The 24521-nt window shown below is 34.6% G+C and overlaps 1 pseudogene; it reads left to right on the top strand.

The window, feature by feature from the left end:
- The first annotated feature begins 374 nt into the window (after positions 1-374).
- Positions 375-22589, top strand: LOC131851924 (coronin-7-like; annotated as a pseudogene).
- Positions 22590-24521: the final 1932 nt, after the last annotated feature.

Below are 24521 nucleotides of genomic sequence, written 5' to 3'. Positions count from 1 at the left end.
TGTTTGGTTTAGTATTGAATTAAATTTGTGTGTCATTGAAAATTAAATAATATTTTGGAAATGGAAGTCTAATACTCAGTGCTACCGTTCTGTTATCTTGAAATAGAACAATCCTATTGTTTGTCCAGAATTTGTGTTTAAATCTGAAATCATTATTTTATGTAAATATTCTAGTTGTTAATTAGGTATGTGTTAAGAAAGAGCCTTTCTGCTACAGTTTATTTAGCAAAAGTTATTTAACTTAGAATTTTTATTAGTACATAAATATGTATTTTAATTTTTTCGTGTATTTCATATGTTGCCTTTGTTTCAGCTTACATCGCCTGCACGTACATTCCGATAAAAGACTGATTAACATTTAAAAGTGGACAAAAATGGCGTGGCGGTTTAAAGCTTCGAAATATAAAAATGCTGCACCTATAGTACCCAAGCCTGAAGCATGTATCAGAGATATATGTGTAGGCTCCTACCAGACGTATGGGAACAACATTTGTGCATCGGCTGCTTTCATGGCATTCAACTGGGAGCATGTTGGCTCAGTCTTGCTGGTGTTACCACACTCGATGACTGCGGGAGGAAAAGCAAAGCGATGCCATTGCTTCATGCCCATTCAGATACTATTACAGATATGGAGTTTTCACACCATTCCATGATGGATTACTACTTACAGGCTCACAGGATTCATTGGTGAGTTTTATTGTTTATTTTATATATTAAATGGCAACAGTAGAGCCCCATATAATTGATACAACACTGCCAATAATTGCATTATGTATATATATAATATAAAAAGACTAGCATAGATAGCATTGCAAATCATTTGGAATCCCTTAGTGTACTTCATATATTACAATTTCTAAAGAATCCAAGTGATGTCTCTTTACCCTGTAATTTCATTGCCAAGTCTCTTATTTCAAACCAGAACCTCTTTCAGAGCAGTAGCTTGATGGTAGAAATATGAAGGAGCACTTTTTGTGTTGCAAAAATTGTTTTAGAATTTGTGTGTGTCATGTATAACCTACTTGGTCAGTGGAGCATTGGAAGTGTTCCTTTCATATGTTACTTATTTCAGTTGAGATTTATGCACTGTAATGAAAAATGAGGTAGTGTATCAAGGTCACATTGACCTAGAAATCCACACACAGTTTGTACAGAAATATTCATTAATTGCACATCCATATTTCTAAATATAACTTTTAAACCAGATTAAATAATATGTTCTATTTCATTGCAAGAAATCTTTTGATATGCAATAGTTTAGTGAGAAAATATTTATGAATAAAATCAAATCAAAAAGATCAATGAAATCCAAATATGTTTATTCCTATAGGTCTATTGCAGACTTATGATATGTTAGATCTACTGTCAGTTCAGAGTGCTTTCGAGCTAAGAAGAACTGACAAGAAACCTAGTTCTTATCCTCGCAGTTTCTTGCTCATTTTTCTTGTGATGAGATAGTGTTCTGAATATTATGGTATGGGTTCTAAAGAGTCATTACGTCAATGCTTTAAAGAATCAAATATCCGCACCGTTGTCTCACAGTACATTTTGTGAAAATATTATGTATACAAGGAAAAAACTTAGATGTTATGTAAAAAAACCTATAATAAGATAGATGAATTTATAGATGATAGCAATATATAGCAAGAATAAGTATATTTGCAGACAACATTATAATTTATTTTTCATACTGCTTTCTTGATATATGATAACGTAGCGGCTTTTGTATTGATTGCCGCATGCATCCTCATGTAAAGTGCGAATACTGTAACTACCATATAGTAATTTTTGTAGCTGTGACGTGGTCGAGTGGAATGAGTAGTCATGCTCACTAAAATGTCCAGACATGTGGCAGCGTGGTGGGCCAGGTCATTGGGCTCCCTAAAATATGGTCGAGCGCAGTGATGGCTGGCTCATCCGTCATACTCGTGAACGAGTGCTTGTAGGGACTGGTCTGCTCTTATCACTACGACTGATTTAATCTTATTGCATATTTATATTTGACCCAAAAAATTAGTGCTTGTTGGAGTTTGTATTCACACCTTTCAACTTGTAAATGTAAACTTACAAGGATTATTTAAAAGAGCAACACACAAGTTTCTTGCTCGTTCTTCTTGTGCTGAGACAGCTTTCCGAACGAGTAAAAAAAATTGTTATGACTATTCAAAAGTGCATAAATTAAGTTTATTTGAATAAATGATTTTCTATTCTATTCTATTCTATTACAATTTCTGATCAATAAATTAAAAAAAAAACCTATGACTATTCTATTCTATTTGTTAAAGTATTTTCTTCTATCTCCTAGGAAATGGAGAAGACATATTTGTTTATTTTATTGGAAAATATTATTGTAATTTGTCTGTATATATTGAAGAATTATAAGGTCAGATAATTTGAATTAAGTATGAAATGTTCCCTGTAATAAATCACTGTTTGTACTAAAGCTAAAGTGAATTAATCATGTTGTTATGATAATGGGAGGCTATAGGGAAACAATAATAATTTATTATATTTATAGTAATAAAAAGTGTTAATAATATTTTATATATATATAACAATATATTAATAGAATGCTGAATACATTCTATCTAGATATTATTTTATTTTTTATAGGTATTGTTCTTATTATTGACCAGCTGTTCTCGCGACTTCGTCTGTGTGGAATTTAACTTTATTTTTCTAAAATAAAAGTAACCTAAGTTACTCCTTATTACATCAGCTACCTGCCAAAAAAAGTCCCGTCAAAATCGGTCCAGCCATTTCCGATATTAGCCAGAACAAACAGACAGACAGACAAAATTTGTAAAAAATGTCATTTTGGTGTATGTACCGTATTTATATTCATATGCATGTAGTAAAAAACGGTTAATATTACGGTTCAATATTACAAACAGACACTGCAATTTTATTTATATGTATAGATATATATATATAGATTATCTATTAAAAATAACAAAAAGGCTAATAAAATGTATAAAACTTGTCTGAGTAAGGTATTCAGACAAATTTGTTCAATAGTTTAACTTGAGATTTGTTTCAGTTGAAGTGTTAGATATGGCAACCAGTCCAATATGATAACATACTTTGAGTACTACAGATGTGATATGGAGTTGTGATTTCCATGGTGGTATTCCACCATATTGTTGCCATGTCATTTAGATTAAAAAAAAATATCATTATTTTGCATCAATCTTATAAACTGTATGATGGTTTAAAAGAACAATTGACTTTGTAAACGTTTTATATAGTTTGAACATTTGGAAATTGGCAATTTATGAAACTTTGAGGAAGATGATAAACGAAATTCACAATTTTTTTTTTGTATCATTTGCACTGTGAAAATCCGTACATGAACAACTATTCCCATGCATATTTGTCATTTAAGTAATCAATTACTGAGTATTAGGCTTTGAAAGAAAGAAAGAAGGAAAGAAATAAAATTTGCTCAATGAATTGACTGATGTTTTAACTAACTTTAACTAAACATGATGTTTCCTTTTCAATGAATACAATGTGTAAAGAAGTTTTTTTACAATAATAAAGGAAATAAGAAACAAATGTGAAAATAAAGTTTACTCCTGTGTTGTTTCTGTACTAAATTTCTTACTACTTAATTTTACTTATATAACATTTGTTTTGTCTCCAATATTAAATAATATCATATTGAGATGTTACATTTTTATCATATTATTATTTGAAGTCAATATAATCGTAATATGCATTGATAACAGTATCTGAAATATAGATAGGTAAAGTCACGGGTTTAAATAACATTGTTTTGCTTTAATAGAATGTATATTATGTTTTAGCAACTAGCATATACCATCATCATAAGTCCTTTTATATTATATAATATTCGAGCCGCATCATCACATACCAAATGGTACGTGATGATGCGGCTCGAATGCTCAGACGGTAGGTGATGTTGGCTTCAGTAGATTACGGGTTGTAGAAAATGATAGAATGCGCTTGATTTCTTGAATTTAATTGGTAAATACTGTGATAAATTACAATTTTGGTGGAGTGAACAAATATACGTTAGATCGATCGGTTCATTTTTTAAGTCTCATATTCCGTCGTTTTGACGGCATCGGTGGTGGTTTGACGGTAGCGGTGTGTTAAGCCTAGGTTTTGCACGCTTTGTCTCCGACGGTCGTGGTTTTGATTCCTCGCACGGCGCAAACATTTCTATTCATGACTATGATTGTGTGTATGGTCTAGATGTTATCTTACTATATTATGTATCTATTAAAAAAAAAGTATCTAAGTATTTATATTAGTTGTCTGTAGTTGTCAGTACCCATAACACAAGCTCTGCCTACCGTGGGACTAGACGGTGCTGTGTTAATTGTCTAGGGTTATTTATTTGTATTGTAATAATCACAATTGGTCTGTATGACCTGCTAATGAATGAAATGTGATTGTTAGTAATTTAGTTTAGTAGCTATTAAACGACTATTATACTATATTATACAATAAACTGCCATATTCCAATATATTTCCAATACATTAAAGTAGTTTTGCTAGTAATGTCGAGTCGAATTCCACAGTCTCCCTTGGTTATCACACCTACTTAATTCCTAGTGAATTAGTCACTGGACCTATTGGTCAGGTAATGGTGGATGTACGATAACGATAGGAAGTCATAAAGACGTCAGATATGATACATTAACAATATAGATAACATTTATGAGGTAATGGACAGCAGTATTTACGGAGTTATCGTTCCTCTTGAATACATCGACCTATGTTAATAATTATTATCTAATGGGATTACCTGTATGCCTTTCGCAGGATCTCTATAAACTGGACTAGACTACCTATATTATTAAAGGATGTTCTGTCTGAACCATAGATATAATATAAAAAAACACTACGCAAATGCCCCAATTGGAATTGTATAAAAATAAGCGGTTTTTTAAATTAATAAAGCAATTTGTTGATAGCATTACCTTTGGTACTAAAATACCACCTGGATCACTTTATACTTACGCGGATAGAAATTACGACGGCGAAAATCCTTTGATCCAGTTCCAGACATAAGTGCGTTCTAACAAATCCTGCCGCTATAGTATTTACTATTACCGTACCGTACCGTTTGTCTTCCCAATTACTCTTTTCACTTGCCGGTTACAACGCAATGGCTCCATGACACCAGCAGTGTGTGCTAGAGAGGAAATAACTTCCATCTCTTTTCCACATATAACTACATTTACATTAATCAGAATCTGTCTTGTCGTAGGTGAAAGTTTGGCACATCCCACCAGAGGGTCTCAAGGAGTCGCTGTCCACTGCTGAGTGCACACTCTCGCAGAAGCAACGGCGAGTGGAGAATGTTGGATTCCACCCAGTGGCTGATGGGTTAATACATGTCGCGTCCGGACATGAACTCGCTTTATGGGATTTGACCAAGCAGAAGGAAGCTTTCGGTAACTTTTTTATAACAAATAGTAATAACCAAGGTACAAAATATATATTTTTTTAATTTGGTGGTCATTATTTGTATGTAAATTTGTAATATCATATCGGAGCTTACTACGTTTTATTTATTTTTATTAAACAAAAACAAATATAAAAGTGTATTCAGTGTAGTTAAGACACTAGGAGTATAGTTTGCTGAGATGAGTATGTTTTAAAATAAATATCCAATGTCAGTAAACAAATGCCTTGTAACACATAAATTTTACAGTTAATAGAGATCACGGTGAGGTGATTCAGTCCTCGTCGTGGAAGAAAGATGGACGACTGATCGTGACGTCATGCAAGGACAAGAAAGTACGCATCATTGATCCGAGAGCATCCACTGCAGTCGTGGATGTGGCCAACAGTCATCAGAATATCAAGGACAGCAGGGTCGTGTGGCTCGGAGATCAGGATCGTATATTAACTACCGGTCTGTTTTTATTATATTTGTTCAGTTTTATCACGAACCTATCACGGGTGGTAGAACACTATGCTACATTATTTTTACACCCCCCCCTCCCCCCAACATCACGTGTATTTTTTTCACTCCCCTTTCAAACCTCACGTGATTAATGGACAATCCCCTAGTAATAATAATATCTCAGGACAATTTAGACATCGCTATCTAGTTTCAAGCTAAGCATAGTTTGTGTTACGGGCACTACACAACTGATTTATTTTTTTTGCAAATACGATACAATCATACTCATGAATATAATGTTTGTGCCGTGAGGGGAATCGAACCCGCGATCGGGAGTAAGGCAGTGTACTAAACTACTAGACCACCGAGGCCGTCAAGTAACTTTGTACCTTCGTTGAGAATTACCCTGTTGATCGTATCTAAATCTGTTCAGTAGTTTTTGAAATTGTCGCGAACATTTGTTGAGCACTTGCATCTAATTGAATCGTCATATGGCAATTTAATGACATTCGGTGATGGCACTCTACAAGAGTGTATTTATTACACTAGATTTGTAAATCTAAGAATAAATATCAAACAAGCTACTGATTGTGAGGCGAATATGCTACTATAGGTACTATATTCGATCTTTATTTTAAGACGAATAAAATTACGATGTAGCTATTCTTCAGTATTCATTCTATCTCTATTCAGAGACCTCGCGTCTCCTCTCACCCAAGCGCGATAGCAATATTTTCAATCGAAATTTTGCCGTAACTATCTACTTTAAGCTCTACTCGGATTACTCTATTATTACAGTGATTTTTTCGTTTATCTATAAAGGTATATGGCCCCGCCCATACAAAAAGTGACATTTATCCTTAAGATCTAAATACAATGTACAAGCAAATAAACATCTATGTATCTTGGAAGTCTGTGAGGACGAAATTCTGTAAATAAGTTATTTTTATTATTCTTTAACAGGTTTTGATTCTGCCAGACTTCGTCAGATCATGATCCGTGATGTACGTAACCTGTCGCAAACCCAGAAGACGTTGGAACTGGACTGCTCCACTGGGATCCTGATGCCTTTGTTCGACCCGGACACGAACATGCTGTTCTTGGCTGGAAAGGGAGATACCACCATACTCTACATGGAGTTGACTGATCGGGAGCCATATCTTATAGAGGGGTTGAGGCACTCGGGTGAGTGTATATACTCGTATATATATTTATAACTTTAATGCACACAATACAATAAGTAATAGTACATTTGGTAGTCTTAACACCATATGGTATACTTCTTAATATTATTTTGTTTAATTCTACTACAATTAGCATGTATGAGATCTCAAAGATTCAGTGCGGAAACCTAACTACCGTTACGACCTTCTCTGATGGTGAACAAATTCCGACCGTTATTGAGTCTACTCCCATATTGCGACGTGTTTCGCCTCTGAACGAGCCATCATCTGGCATTGAATAGAGTCTAGAGTCTAATATTCAGTGCACAAAATTGACTACCGTTACTACCTTCTCTAATAGTGAACAAATTCCGACCATTATTGCGTTTACACCCATATTACAACGTGTTTCGCCTATAAACGAGGCATCATCAGGCATTGAATGGAGTTCGAATATAGCTTGGAAGCCTATAGTTAACGGCGGGGACCAAATCTATTCTTATAAATATCAAAATGGGACCCTCCCTGTGACAGCTTTTTTCTGCTTTTTTTAATAAATAGGTGAACAAACGAAGGGCGCGTGTTTGGTGCCAAAGCGAGCGCTGCGTGTGATGGAGGCCGAGGTGAACCGCGTGCTGCAACTCGCCAGCTCGACTGTGGTGCCTATTATGTATCAGGTGCCCAGGAAGGTCAGTATATTCTTAAACATATTTATTTTTTACATGTATTTGTTGCCATGATTAAAAACAAACTACTGTTTAAAAGAGGAAGATAAATAACAGTTTTAAAGTATTTTATAATTTGTATAAACGTGATATTTACTAAATGAAAATGTGATTACATCATAATTCCAATCTCTATCGGAATTGGTTTCGTGATCGTCTGGCTGAATATAATTATCTTAAGTTTGAATATTTGAGATCATGGGTTTCAGAGTTAACGCACGTATATGTAGGTCTATTTTATTAGTCTTGGGAAAAGTTCAGTTGTCCACGTGCTAAAATTACGTAATGAAAATGGGAACCAATTCCAATATTGATTGGAATTGATTTCCAGATCGTTGATATATTTTAAGCTTTAATATTTGAGGTTATGTGTTGCAGAGTTATCGGGATTACCACGCGGACCTGTACCCGGAGACGAGTGGCGCAGTAACTTACCTCAGCGCACCCATGTGGCTGCAGAATCAAGACCATCCGTTGCCCAACATCTCCATGCATCCTGACGCCAACAATTCACAGGTAACTGCATCGTCTTATGATCTCTATGTTAATTAGATAGATAAATTATGTATTTGGCACAGAATATAAAATACAGGCGAAAAATATACTACAATAATAAATAAATAATTGTATAGTAACCAAACACAAGACCTAATTTCGTAAATCATTTCTCTCTCTAAATTTCTAAAATGGTTAAGATATTTGTGTTAGGAAGCCTAGTAAAAGTCAGCTGCGGGTCCAAGGGCGGGTAGGCGAATAGGACCCTCGCAAATGTTTTTTTATAGAGTTAGATATAGCTTTATAACTTTTAAGGTTCATATTATTTAGGAAATTTATTTTAACAGGTTGTCTACTGCTTTATACAATCTTAACTTTTATAGAAGTTTCCAACCGGAAGGAAATTGGTCACATTGACCAGATGCTGGCTGTGTTGCCATACATATTCTTTTTCTATTTTATGTGCAGTATTAAACATGTATGAAATATTTAGATTCGATTTATTTGACATTACACCTTTGTTAATATAATTATTTGTTTGAAATATACGCAAACGCATGAGCCCAAACATTAGATATTATTATGCATGGTGGGGATTGGCAATTTTATATCTATGTCTGCTTTAAAAGTCATTTTGCTTATAATTAAACTTTATTTATTTATGGAAACCATTAAATAGTTACAACGTGATTATGTATTTTTGTTTAGACTATACAACTTGAAAAAAAAGTTATTCATGCTCTGATCAAGTTTTTTTGTAAAAATATTAACCGTTGCGTTATTAAATTCACAAAGGTAAGTTGAGTTGTGTGTGTGATGTTTTGTTTTATTTTGTGTTCGTTTTATTTTCGTGGTTTTATTATGCGGTTTTTATTTTTTTAATTCTTTTTTTGTAGTTGGTGTTAGTGTAGTATGGAATGTAGTTGGAATCTGAATGCCTGGGGTTATTTGTGTAGCGTAAGTACTTCTTTTTCATATATGATTGCATTAATGTCAATGCTACCAACATTGACTAGATGTGGTTTGTTTTGCTTGTTTTATTTTTATTATCTATGGTCAAGTATACACCCTTAATACTAATAGTTATATCAAACTGTTTGATTGATGATGTTGGGATATTGTTTAAAAATAGACTGCTAAATTCATTAGACAATTAATATAATGACCATCATTATATTAATTGTCTATGGTAGGTATAGTTTTATATTCTATAATTACTATTATTAATATAAAGTAGATAGAGAAAGAAATCGATCATGTTATAGATAAACTGATTTGCAACTAGTTTAAATTCTGTAATCTAGATACGCAAAACGAAACTACTGTATCTAGATTTTATTTGCTTCATATGTTATGAGGCCTAGAACCGATTTTTTTGTCATTTATACAGAATCTATATCTACATTTATATAGTTTCCAGTATGTTTTTAAATAATATCCCACAATTTAATTTAATTTATTTTAAAAAACAAACTATGCTCAAGACCATTTTAACAATTGGAGTGTCTTGTCATTTCTTTCAAATATAGAAAACTGTCTATAAACTAGTTGTTACCTTCGGTATCGTCTGCTTTTTGAGATAGCATATATCCTCGTTTAATGATGTATAAGTATAATTTGAAAGGATAAGATAAAACAGCTCGATAAATGTTATTAGGTTTACACATCTAAAGTGAACAATAATTTACGAAGTAAGCTGAATTCGTATTACACAATTTACATCTGTAATATAAATTTCAATTTCAGGTGCATAGAGGAAACTTAGAAGAGCTTGTAAATACTATCCTAGCGATGCCACCTCCAAAGAAAGTTGACAACAAGAAACCCATTACTCCAGTTCAAGTCGACGAACCAGTGAAACCAGTCGTCAAACCTCAACCCGAACCCATAGACGAAGACCGCATAGATTTCGTCAACGTTAAAGACCTAATCAAAGATATGGAACGGCAAAAAAACAGGGAGCCAAAAATTACAGACTCAAAAGATACCAACGGATTTCATAAGAAGATCATTGATAACGGTCATGATAACTTCATAGATAAAAAAGCTATTGATGCTGAAAAAGAATTGGCTGAAAATATTGAAAAGACAGACGAAAATACTGAAAAGGCCACAGATAATACGGAGAGGATAGCGCAGAAGACCGAAAAGGTTATAGAAAAGACCGACAGCTCAGATTCTAATGAGACTTCGTTGTCGAGAAGTAATAGTCTCATTAATGGTATACCTATACAAGTGCCAAAACCCTTGCCAAGATCTTCGATTTCAGAGCCAGGAGCTGGAGAGGAGCATACAGAAGCTCCCAAGCCTAAACCTAGAACGACCACAGTACCAATCTCTGGTTATAAGGTATTATTTAGATTTGTTATGATGTGATTGCAGTAGATACTGTTTTAGTATGCTTTTGTTTTATGTTCTATCATTATATTTATATTACAATTTTTTTAATAATAAATGCGAGGGCAAGGTAACAATATTTTATTATTTAATTTTTAATCACAACAATTTTTAATATAAGTTAATTATTTTAAAATGAAATGTATATCTGTGTTTCTAGTTAATATAAATTATATATTTGTGTTTCTAGATAATAAAAAAAATGGTCGTTTAATACAGTTAAATATTGCAAATATTTGATTTCTGACATTTACATTAAAACGTCTTTTATTTTAACATATAATTGCTTTATTTGTCGCGGCTTTGTCAGATCGCCGCGAATAATGTTTATATTTTTTTACCACTGATTTTGAATATGTTTGTTAATTTTGCGTTTTATCTGTTAAAAGACATTATGCATGGTTTTATTAATTTTAAATGTGATTTAAAGTGAAAAATATATTAAAATGACTAATAATGTTTTTATACTATACATGTTCTGTTGAGAAGTTATCAAGTATGAAAGGCAAAATCTTAATATGGCAAAATGAATGGGATTATTGTGTAGATTTTATTTATTAATTTGTAATGCTTTATTGCACAAACATTAAAAGTAGATACAATGAAAATAAGATAAAATCTTGAGGAAAGAAGCAAGTATAAAAGGCGGTCTTATATGTAACGCAATCTCTTCCAGACGGCCTTTGGTTTGGTTGATATTTCGGCAGTGTTATAACCGCCAAGATTACGGGCTTGTTAAATGGGCTACCCGTGTAACACTACACGTGTAACGCTACTACCGAAATATTGGGAACTCAATAATAATAAATAATTTTTTCGTGTTCTGATTGTATGCTATACAAAAAGATGTGGCAAATATTTCTTCATATGTAGAAATAAGTATAATGATTTTTCTAAGTTTCTAGCTTAGAAAATCTATTAATAATTATCGTTTTTTGAAACATCGTACAGCCTCGTCTGGGCCCTAAGCCGTTCTCCACGTCGTCTGGCAGTGAGGATTTCTCGTTCGACAAGGTGTTCTCAGTACCCGCCGTGCCCGGCATGACCAAGTCTGACTCTGGTGAGTACATACATATCCATGGAATAGCCACAGTGGCGGACTAAGGCTAAAGCAGGTTACCTAGAACTTAGAATATTATAATTCTGGGCTTATTTTCAAATAATATAAAATACGGGCCTTAGTCACGTGCCTCGATTGACCTTAGTCCGCCCCTGAGTAGTCAGCTTCAAGTCTAGAGGTGGAGACTAGAGACACTTTAGGTGTTTCCATAAGTTAATGCACAATATATTGTAAGCCATACAATTTTGAATAATAATAACCCTACACAATACACACAGCGCCTTCTAGTCCCAAGCTAAGCAGAACTTGGTTTATAGGTACTAGATATAAATACTTAGTAATGCTTTTTGTAAGTGCAAACATAATATACATAGAAAACACCAGACCGTTCTCATGAATACAAATGCACCGTGCGAGCAATTGAACCCCCGACCGGATCGGAAAAAGAGCGGTGTGCTAAACCGCTAGACCACCGTGAACAACAACACGGAGAATAACATGATTACCAATCAAGTTACATAAAAAAATGTCCCGTTTATACAGTATTGTTATATATATTATACATATGGTATATGTGTTTGTTACAGCGACATCACCAATTACATCAGCAACCACTCCGGTGACGTCAACACCCATCGCAAAGGATTCCACAGATGAGAAGGATAAGTCCCTATCTCCAACTAGCGACGTGGAAGTAGCTACCAAAGGTAAGCCACTTGTAACAGATCGGTGGACTGTGTTGGTGTCTAGTTAGATGGTAGATTTGGATGGTACAATATTATTACAATGCTGCTACGAACTAGGAGACAATAAGTGAAATATCAAAGAACATAACATATAAAAAGAACAGTTCTAAAAGTAAATAAATTAAAAAAAAATAAACATATAAATTTAAAAATAATGAAAATATGAATAGAGTTTACAGTTGTTAGTCCCTAACACTTAACAATAAAATACATTCCATTCCCAATTTAAGCCGGGTTCTCGTCGGTAGAGTTTTGCCATTTGCAACGATTTTAACCTCTTTAGTTGTCGTTACTACACGACTAGGACTTCTTCGTTGATCTGCTTGATATAGCTGTCTTGATATTCCTTCCCTCTTTCCTTCTATTATTCCTTTGATAATATTATTATTTTTGTATTACTATGAACTACTTTTCAGTATGTTCCAATAATGAGTGACTATTGTTGCAGAGAAAATTACTTGATGTATCTCTTGGTTTCGCTATAAGAACGCCATTTCGTGACACAACATTTTTTTCCGCCTGTTTTCAATAATATTTCTGATCTGTCTCTTTTTTTTAATCCTTTTCAAAATATTTCTTCATTTTTCATATCATCTTTTGAACTAATTCAAAAGCTTTCAGTTTGTCCCAATTAATGTATGTTAATTAAAAATAGTACAACAACTAACATTATTATGATTTACTTGTTACAGAGGAATACACAAATGGTAAATCAGATACGAGCTTAGAAGAAGAAGTGAATTCTTCAGACTCTGGGTACAGACCGAAGACACCAAGCACGGCCGAGAGGCGAAAACTGTTCGAGACTACAGAGTGAGTTAAATTATTTGAAACAAATAATCTGTACTTACTATTATTTCCCTAGCCTATTTTTGTAGACTGAAGAAAAAAATATATAATCTTACTAATAATTCACAATACTAATATACCAGATTAAAATGGATTATTTTCGCATAATAACATATACAGTTTAAATTATGCCACAAACTAGGGGAGACGAAGAGGGGTTGTGAAAGTATGACATAGTAATAGATAAGATAAGAACGGTTCTAAATTAATTTTCTTCGATCTATTCCAATACTGTTGGCCGCAGCTGACTTTTATAGCTTCACCAGACGATCGAATGCAAGTATTAAACGCTCTGTTTGTATTTAAAAATTTTTAGGTGTACAATATGTTGCGTCACACTTATGAAACTCCTTTCATAAGTGTGACAAAGACGGCAAAATGGTGGAAAATCTTGAAATGCGTGTGACGTAGTGGATGGCTTCTAAAGAACATATAAAAAACAAGTGGTGGTGGGATCGTATCTTATAATGTATAAACAACATTGGTTATGTGTGCGTTTCGCTATTTGTTTGTGCATTGGGTAATGTTTTTTTGGAACGGAATGGTACACCCGCCTAACGGTCAGTTAGTCCATTTTCGCACATGGCAATTACATTTACCAGATTTCCAGGCGGAACCATGAAGAGGTCAACCTGACATGGTTCATTGCTTGCAATGGATTTATTAGTCCACATTACTAACAATTCCCTTCCCCCCATTGGGTAATGTTTGTTCTGTGTATGTGTATGTGTATGTGTCGCGTGTGTGCAGCGGGAACCAGTCGATCGCTGAGCGGCGGCGTGCGTACGAGTCGCGGTCGGTGAGCGTGGCCGTTGAATCCGACACGCCCCCGTCGCCCGCGCCCCTCAGGTTACATTTTTCATCTTTTTCATATCACACAGGGCCATCATATGGAAGCTTTTCGACTATCATTGTATTTATACGTGAAGCAAAAACTTTGTATCCCTTTTTGCCCAGACACAGAAGTATGAAATTTCGCATACTTATAATTTATGGAATAAAAGGAGTGGCAGAATAACAATAATTTAATTTGATATTAGTGTCCCAACAAAATATCTGGTATAGGCCAGATTCAAACTTAGCCCCTTTTAGTCAGCACTATAATTACTAGGTCAAGACGCTCTCTTTATTTGTGCTAAATGTCTTATTATTACAGACGCCGAGACTCGTTGAAGTCCCGCAAGAGTCCAGACCAATGAAGACAAGCGCGCCTCTGTTCCAAATGTCACCACGAAGCGCACTTCCACTGTGTTTGGTGAGTTACAAATAACATGTTATAGAAATATTAAAAATTTATACTAATATGGAAAGTATCTTTGTATTTAATATAGAAAGATATCTCTTCCAGCCCTAGGTTGGCGTTGTGACAGTGACGGTGACGGGCATCGAATAATACTCATGCGTGAGTGTTGTAAAGACAAACAATACTAAATATATAAATACGTATAATTAGTAAAAATCACGGATCTTACCACGTTTTATACCCGTGATCATGGTGGTTGAAACACTACCGAAATATCGGGAACTCAGCAAATAAATATAAAACGTGGTAAGATCCCTACTAATTATACGTATAAATAATGACCGCGTCAAGTTTAAAACAGTATATGAAATATATAAATAATGCGAGAATATCAATACATATTGAATATATGAGTTAGGGAAAAAAATGGAAGCGTGCGTGATTATTGTCAGTCCATACCTTTTGATGCTCTGAGGGTTTAAATTTTATTGGGCACGTACCAGGGTCCTTGTATAAATTCACTCGTTATGCACTTTATTTCACCACATCTTTTTAATTATATTTCGGAGCGTCGCGCGCGCGTGTCTGTTTGTAAAATGTGGTTTTGGTAACCATGGTAGGGAAAACGGTGGGTATGCAAAAAATGCCTACCTACATTTTTTAATAATATGTATTTCATAAATAAATATTTTATTATTAATATAATATAATAACAGAATCATACATAAATATGCCGAAAAATATACAAACATAAAACAATTAACATTGCATATGATAATTATTTTTCAAACTCCAGGAAAGGATCACGTCGAAAAGGAATATGGAGTCTGTTTTGCCATATAAACTAAAATCGCTATTAAAAATAGGGATTGGTGATAGACGGCTGGAAATTTAGCGTTACTAGCGTACTTTTTAATGCCACATTATATAAAAAAACACTTAGGGGTATGAAAAATAGATAGTAACCGATCAGACCTACTGAATATGCATATAAAAAATTTTATAAAAATCGATCACCGTTTCGAAGGAGTATGGTAACTAACATTTTGACACGAGAATTTTATATATAAGATGAATATAGAAATAGATCGAATTTACTTGTTAGATTTTAAAGGCGTTCGAGTTTGTTTAGAAGCTCTTCAGTCACATCAATTAAACATTGGTATTCTCTTAATCGTGGGTTGCAAAAAAAGGTTAATATAGTTCAATTGTCTGTTTTTATTGTATAATTTATAATTAAAATATTTTGTTTTGTCAATAGGTAAAGTGTCGAAATTCCGCCACTTAAAAGGGACACCAGGCCACAAGTCTACACATATTGAAAATATTAAGAATATAAGCAGACAAATCTCTGGAGAGTGCAATGGATTTTATGGTAAGTGTTAAATACTAGTAGCTTAGGATAGAACCATTTTATTTTTTTTATAAAGGGATTTGGGTTACTCAGTGTTAAAGAGATTAGTAGCACTGCGATCTGTATAGATGTAATGGACACGTCCATTTCTAGATTATCTTTATCATTTTACAAATTTTTGACCTAGAGCAGTGTTTTTCATCTTTTTAGTGCCATATCTCATCTTTGACTAATAATTGAAATTTACATTCCGCATGATTTTAATGGAGTCCATTTTCGAATTGCTCCCCTGTGGCGCGTAGACTCCACGTTAGAAAACATTGACCTAGAGGAACTCATCAACTACGTTAACCTCTGCTCGCTGACTAGACCTAGAGGCACTCATCAACTATACTGTGTGGTGTGTGCAGCGAACGGCGTGCGGTGCGCGGTGCCGCTGGGCGGCGGCGGCGGGCGCGTGGGCGTGGTGGAGCTGCCGGCCGGCGCCTCCCCGCGCGCCGCCGCGCCGCCCGCGCCGCCCGCCGCCCGCCAGCCCGCCGCGCTGCTGCACCCCGCGCCGCTGCAGGACTGGGCCTGGGACCCCTTCACCGACACCCGGCTGCTGGTCGCCTGCGACGACGGACTCGTGCGCGAGTGGATCATACCCGACCACGGTACGCACTCTACGCACACGTCTCGAACTTAATAACGTTATAAACGTGATTAGTTTGTAAGTATGGATGTTTATTACTCTTTCATGCGAAAACTACTGAGCACATTTTGTTGAAAATTTATTTATGTATATGCTGATATGTAGAATAACACGTAGCCTATATTTTTTCTATTGAAATTTAATGCGGATGAAACCGCGGGCACAGCTAGTACCTCTGTATTTCAATGACGCTTTATATGTATCACTACGATTTCCTCAACAGTTACTATACTAAATGGTCGTCTCCGTGGATATCTCTATTGTCACTTTTGACGACGGCCTCGTGCTATAGACCATATTCAACAACGGTACACAATTTTGGTTACGCTTTATACATAATATATATAAAGCGTAACTAAAATTGTGTACCGTATAGTAACTACAATTTACTATACGATTACTATAGTAAATAGTCATTTCGTGGATATCTCTATTCTTACGTTCGACGACTACCTACATATATACCGATATATTTCACTTACACTTCATATGTATCACTACAATTTATTGACGCCGTCTACATGAAGTTGACGACACAAAATTCATAATGGTATTCTTATAAGGTACTCGTAACTAGACAAAACATGCTGTGGTTACTTAAAAACAGTTAGTTGTAAGACCATTAATATATATAGAAGCACGACATGTTGTATTACTGTATCTTATTTTGGTAATCCTAAGAAGTAACTAAATAAATATAAGAATGTGTGGTCGGTAGTCTGTAATAATTAAAAAAATATGCATTGCACAAACTGTCCTCTCTTGGTGTATCCCACAGGTCTACAAGAATCAACCAACGAACCTGCACGCACGTTCTCCGCTCATCCCGACAAGATCTACCTCATCCGATTCCACCCGACCGCATCAGATCTGCTCACCACAGCCGCTCACGATCTCACCGTTAAGATATGGGATCTTAGCGAGCAGGAACCGAAACCTGCCATCACCCTCACTGGCCACACAGATCAGATCTTTGCTATTGACTGGTCGCAAAGTGGAGAATACCTCGCTACAGTCTGCAAGGATGGTCTGATCAGGGTATGCTCATATTATATGTAACAATTTTCCATAAACTGGCATGTAAAATGTCAGCAAAAAGTCAGGAAAGTCTTCCTTACTGAACCAATATGATTCACTGTGAGTTCTATCACTCACAGTGAAGCATATTGGTTAGCAGTACAATCCCATAAAGTGGAATTCGAAGCCAATTTTCCACTACATGGTACCACCATACCATACATTTGTTGTTCAAATTTATGACTAAATTTAAAAATAAGTAGTGGCATGTAAACGTGGAACTATTGCCATCTTATAAACATCCAATTTTTTTTGAACTATCCAGAAACTACCAATTTTGTTTTCGTTAAAATACACCCCTTGCAGTTTGGTTTCGGGACAATTTGTATATTTATTTGTATATATATGACAGGATTTAAATTATAATATATATATGTAGGTATTTGAGCCACGAGCGTCAACGGAAGCAATACGCAGCGGAAAAGGGCCAGCTGGAGGTCGCGGCGCACGCATCGTGTGGGCACTCGGCGACACTCACCTCGTCGTCACCGGATTCGACAAGTACGTAATTGTACATGGTGATGATGATGATGACGATCATCATCGTCGTCATCACCATTTCAGCTGAAAACGAAAACAGAAGAAAATGAATTATTTGTTGCCATATAAAGTGATTTAATTTTACCAATCTCGTAATTAAAATTATTCTAATTTAAAAATTACACACTTGATGTAAATTAAATAAAACTAATGGATTTCTAGATATATAATAATATGCTAGGTTATATCAGAGTTCCGAGACTCCCGCAAATCGACCTTGTATCGACCTTTAAAACTTTGGTGTTGTGGGTAATTATAAAGTAGTTTCACACGCTCGAGGTGTTTAATTCATTTAGGATATGGTGACAGCTGTCACTACATTTAGCATTTTTTTTTTATTATAGTTACATAAATGGTCCAGAGATGAGTTACGAACCTCCATACACTTGTGGACCACAAGTTAAGAAACTCTATGCAGCCATAAAGTTTCATAATTTACCAGACTGATTGATAATATTAATTATTATTTTGTTAATGTTTTTCTTTGTACAATTTGTCGAGTGAACAAGCGTTAAAGCTTACTCTGTATATCATAGTCGTGTGTAGTAATAGTGATGTGGTTTGTTACAGAGTGTCAGAGCGTCAGATCTTATTGTACTGCGCTAGTGATCTGTCCGCGCCGCTGTGTACTGTGGGGCTGGACGTGTCTCCGGCCATATTGCAGACCTACATCGACCATGATTCGGGGACCCTGTTTCTAACTGGACGGGTAATACACATTTTCTATGTAATACCACACTTGCTCGTAAAGTGGATCTAATTTCACTGGTTTTCTATATATAAAGCAGCTCATAAACACGTGAGTTATAAACCCAAATAGTGAAGTTATATGGAATATTTACTACCGCTTTATTTGCTATTTTTTATCAATTTTGAACTGACCGCCGCGCCTGGCCAGCCAGCAGGCCGCGCGCTTATTTAAAAAATTAAACGCGGGAAAGCAACAGTCTGCATTACATATTTATTGTTGAGTTAATTTAAAATCAAGTGTGTTGAGAAACGTACGATTTAACACAATCGGCTCTATTACGCCCTCGTCTAAGACTTGGGCTGAAATTAAATCGCTCGAATGGCACATTGTGAGTTAATGCAATAGTTTGATGTTGTTAATACACATACTAGTATTAACATCGCGCATACAGCTTTGACGCGCTCGTCATCCTACTGCGGCTGTGCGCCGTGCAATATTGTGCATCTGTGGCACATTATGTTTGCGCGGGAACATAAAATACCACAAAATATCTTCTCAGATATACTGATTAGTTGTTGTCCTCTTCATTATAAATTTATACTGTTTACTAGCTACTCGCCCCGGCTTCGCACAGGTGTTCATGTAGTATATATAACAATATATATATTTAGAAATCTTCCTCTGGAATCACTCGTATCTATTAAAAAAAATCGCTTCAAAATCCGTTGCGTAGTTTTAAGATTTAAGCATACTTAGGAAGGGACAGACATCGACAGCGACTTAGTTTTATACTATGTAGTGATGTCTGCAATTTACTTTTATTATAATAAAATACCTATATACACAACAAACTTGAACATATAAATACAGGCTCTAGTAACATATCAAACATATTTCTGAATGTGTGGTTTGGTCAGGGCGATTCGACGATCTACTGCTACGAGGTGACGTGCGAGGCGCCATTCGTGGTCCCGCTGTCTCACCACCGCGCGACCACTCTTCACCAGGGGATCAGCTTCCTACACAAGAACTTACTCGCCGTAGAAAAGGTACACCCGGCTGACAGTGGTTCCAAAGTTGGGACTACAATGAACTTGATAATTTTATTTTGTAAATTGATATTCTTTTTGTGCTCCAAATTACCTTTTTATGTTGCATTGCATGTCTCAAACACTGCATTCAATATTATTAGATTATACATCAACCAAATCGTTTTATGCATGTATTTTGTAAATAGTCCCAAATAAAGGAGTCCACAAATACGCCTAAAATACCTGCATCGAGCCACTATAATATTATAATTCTGTTTGTGTATGGATTTTATAGTAGCAATAACTTTACTTCCTGTCAAGTTATATCCAAAACGGTATGCCCATTTTTCTTTTATTTCATGGTTTCACTACTCTTTTCAAAATTGTATTTAATTTGTATTATTTATATGGATATATAGTTTTTGAATCCATTCCATAGCGCCACAATAGTAATACTAACGAAAATAGTAAACTATTTAATCATTATTGCTTTTGTAGGTGGAATTCGCGCGAGCGTTGCGACTTACAAACGGTAATATCGAGCCGTTGTCGTTCACAGTGCCCAGAATAAAGGTAAATTTATTTTTTATAAACGTAAATAGTATGATTTAAAACATCAGGAAATTGAATTAATTTTTGACATTTTTAATTTGAATACGTGTTTTGTTGCTTAGTATAAAGATTTCAATAGCTAAAAACTTTATCAGGTGTTTATTATGGTGATTATTAGAATAGATAGATAGAATATACTTTATTTGCAACATACCGTATAGAAGAAGCACAAACAATATAACAAGGACATATATGTTTCGTTACAATAAGGCGGTTTTATTGCTAAAATTAATCATTCTGTTTTGTGATAGAATAACCTACCTAAAGTAGTACGATATAGAATATTTAATACATTTGAATATATAGTAATATTATAGTCATTTATTTATAATACAATTGTGTTTGAACATTAATAAAAAATCATAAGAAATATTTGTCTAAACTGTAATATTTTTTTATAGATACAAATTCGTGTGTTTGTCTATCAGTTACCTTCCCACGACTAAATGATTGAACCAAATTTGATGATATTTGACGTGAATATGGATAGGTTACCTTTTATCTCAGAAAATATAAACGATGTGGGTGGCAGGTAGTATTATATAAACGGTTGTCACCAGAGCGAGCTGTTCCAAGACGACCTGTTCCCGCCGACGGCGGTGACGTGGGAGCCGTGGCAGGCCGCCGCCGATTGGCTCCGCGGCGTCACCGTCCCACCGCGGGTGGCCAGCCTGCAGCCGCCCGGCATGGAGCCCCGTCAGTACACGCACCGCACACCGCACACCGCACACAACACACAACACACCACACACCACACACCTATCTACCCAGACCGGTTTTGTAGCAGTATAACTGCAACCTGTAGAAAAATACACGGATTCAAAACTAAGACATTCAAAACTATTTTTTTAAAACTTCATACACACTGCACATTCACGTAATTATATTTGTTATGAAACATTTAAAAAATATTTTCATATCTCCGATTTCTTGATGATAATTTAATTTCTTGCTTTATGGCTTGGTACACTCCTTACGACTGATTCTCTATTACGATATAAGATAAGTATAAGATATAAGTACTAAGAATCATAATATACTTGCAGTATCTGCCCATACGACACCATCGACGCCGCGACCAGAGAAATCTCAGCAGAAACCCAAACCTGACCTGATCAAGGCCCATGTGCCGTTGAATCCTAAAGAGAAGGAAGACAGTGTAAGTTATACACTTATAAATAATAATAAATAAACATAAGATAACATAGAGAAATGTAGGAGTTGATTTTTTTGCCAGATTTTCTTAGTAGAGGTAATCAATTTATAGGGAGATTACTAATTCCTAAACCATTTTTTTTGTTATATTACAATACACATAGTACATTTTGTCAGAAGAATAAGAGCCAACAACATCCGGTTTCCAGCATTAGCAAAAACCTTTGTTTATGGTATAGACAACTTCATAGATTACAAGACAAAAATTTTGTAAGCAGTACATACATACATGCTGTTTGTCCTTTTCTAACATGTCACATATTGGTTTCGTATTTATAATTGCTAACACTTCTTAAATGAAGTAGATAGTAGAAGCTCAAAAAAGGTTGGGAAACACTTTTGACCAGAATTACTATTTACAGTTAATGACATTTGTTATAGATAATGAAATCGATGAGCGCGAAACTGCAAATGGATCTCAAATTGGAACAAGACAGTATGGAGGGAGTGGAAGAGGCCGAGTGGGACCAGTAGGGCTCCGAAGTGCAATTGTAGCTTAGTATCGAGGCTCCCCAACACGGTTGGTTTATACCCCAAATATTATACGGCAAAATTCAATGATTAATATATGGAGCGATAAAAAACATTTTGGTTTATGTAAGCTTAACACTCAAATCGTTTGAATGGGTGTAATATATATTTCTAAGATCTATTTAAGCGCGGATATGAGCTTTATTCAAATGGAATAAGGCCCAATATTTATAAAAAACTCCTGACACTGCTAACTACATATATCATCATATTTTGTACTATATAAAGGTAATGAGGGAAGGTCCTTATTTTTTCGTAATATAATTGTTTAATTTTAAACTTAACTGTCTGACATATACTTTAAATATCAAAGAAATAGACGGCAAATTTCTAAATACGTTTACGTTTTGTAAAAACAACCTTTATTTGTTTACAGCTAAAGCACACTGTCAATTGCTCTTATTAACAAGTCCTAGTAGCAAGCATATAATACAGATTGGATTCTTTATTATTATTAATATCACAAGTTAGCTTATATGTATTGTGTTATATCTAAATTATGTAAAAAAAAACGATTTTGTATGTCCAAGTAACTTCTTTCATGTAACAAAAATTTAAAGTCCTAAAAGGATATGACATTTATACGTGTGATTTTTGTCTGTGGTACTCACGATTGCAAAACAATAATTAACCGTAACGTATTTAGATATAGCCTTTCTTTGTTTTATACTCATTTCAATGTATTTTTATTTATTCATTAAAAAATATGCTATTTTTGGTGTATACTGTACCTGTATATATGTAGTGATAGGGCTCTGAACTTTATAAACATTTTAAAAACAAGAGCAGGTTGACTTTTGACGCGATCGTATCGGACTAAAATCGAAATACTATTGAATAAGATATGTATTCGATATTCGCCTTTATATAGTTTGGTGTAAGCTAAATATTTCTCTCACAGAATTCCACTTTCCATTTTTTTTGGAAATAAAATGGAATTGATTATTGCTGTATGGAAAATACTACAATGAGAGATACAAAGATACAGATACAAAATGGAACATCAATATTTTATAGAACTTTTTCCCGAGTAACCTACGCTATATAATAGTTCACTTAAATAGTTCACTACTACTTTAAATATTCTACTAAAATAGTAGTAATTTTAGTGTAGGAGAATACATCTTTACTCACACATAAATGTATAAGGTTTTTTAAATTTATACGACCTGTATAAGATTAGTCCCTATTGCAACACGGATACAAAGTATCGTAAATGTGGGCCTATTACACTATCACATATATATGAACATAACGATGTACAATGAGTCAGTATATAATATTAAAATATATCAGAATTGTGGTACTAATTAGTATTAGTTCATTATCTGTAATATTTCCAATATTATGATCACGGGGAGTGTAATATTTCAAATTGGTTAAATAAAGTGGCGTCACGTATTTTGAGTCACTTGTGTTTTGTTAGCAAGTAATGACGTCAGAGCACGTGGCATGGTAGAACAGTCTGGAAATTTTTTGAGCGGAAAAATGCGATTTGTTCTCTGAAACCTTGTGTGATGTATTCTATTAAATTTAGAATATAATCGCATCTATATACGATCATATCTATGTATATATGATACTGTAAAAGGTCCTTAAATGCACCTAACATATTTTTACACATTTTTCTAATATTAGCTGATAGTCATAATCATACGCCATATCAGTATGGTAGGTGTGTTTTTTTTGTAACGGCTCTGGATTCCGTTTGTTCCGACATCAGAACCAGAAGAGTTATTTCGATCTCAGGATACGACCAAACTTTATCTGTGACATTTAACTATGCTCATTATATTGCTCCAATGCACACATTATTATTTTTGTAAAAAATGCGTTTTTATTGTGACGTGATTTGTGTTATATAGTTTATAACATATTAGTGTTTGTACTATTATTTTACATATACATTTATATTTGTAAAAATGTATTTGATAGTGAATCCATTCTTCCGTATTAATATTATAAATTTGAAAGCGTATCTGTCTGTTTGTGATCTTATCACGTTAAAATCGAATTAGTAATTTTGAACATTACCTCGTAAATTACCTCTATAGTATTAGTGTAATTTTTGTAACGTTTACTTACACAAACGTGTATTTTTTACATTTATTAATGCGATTGGATATCATTAAAAATTGTTATGCGATTGGATATCATTACAAACAGTACCATAATATTAAGTTACGTGAGTGTTTGGAGAAATACGAGGAGTCTGAG

The sequence above is a fragment of the Achroia grisella genome, unplaced genomic scaffold (assembly GCF_030625045.1).
Source record: "Achroia grisella isolate CSIRO2021 unplaced genomic scaffold, CSIRO_AGI_Agris_v1 utg8162, whole genome shotgun sequence".
Lineage (NCBI taxonomy): Eukaryota > Metazoa > Arthropoda > Insecta > Lepidoptera > Pyralidae > Achroia > Achroia grisella.
This window is presented reverse-complemented; position numbering and strand designations above follow the sequence as displayed.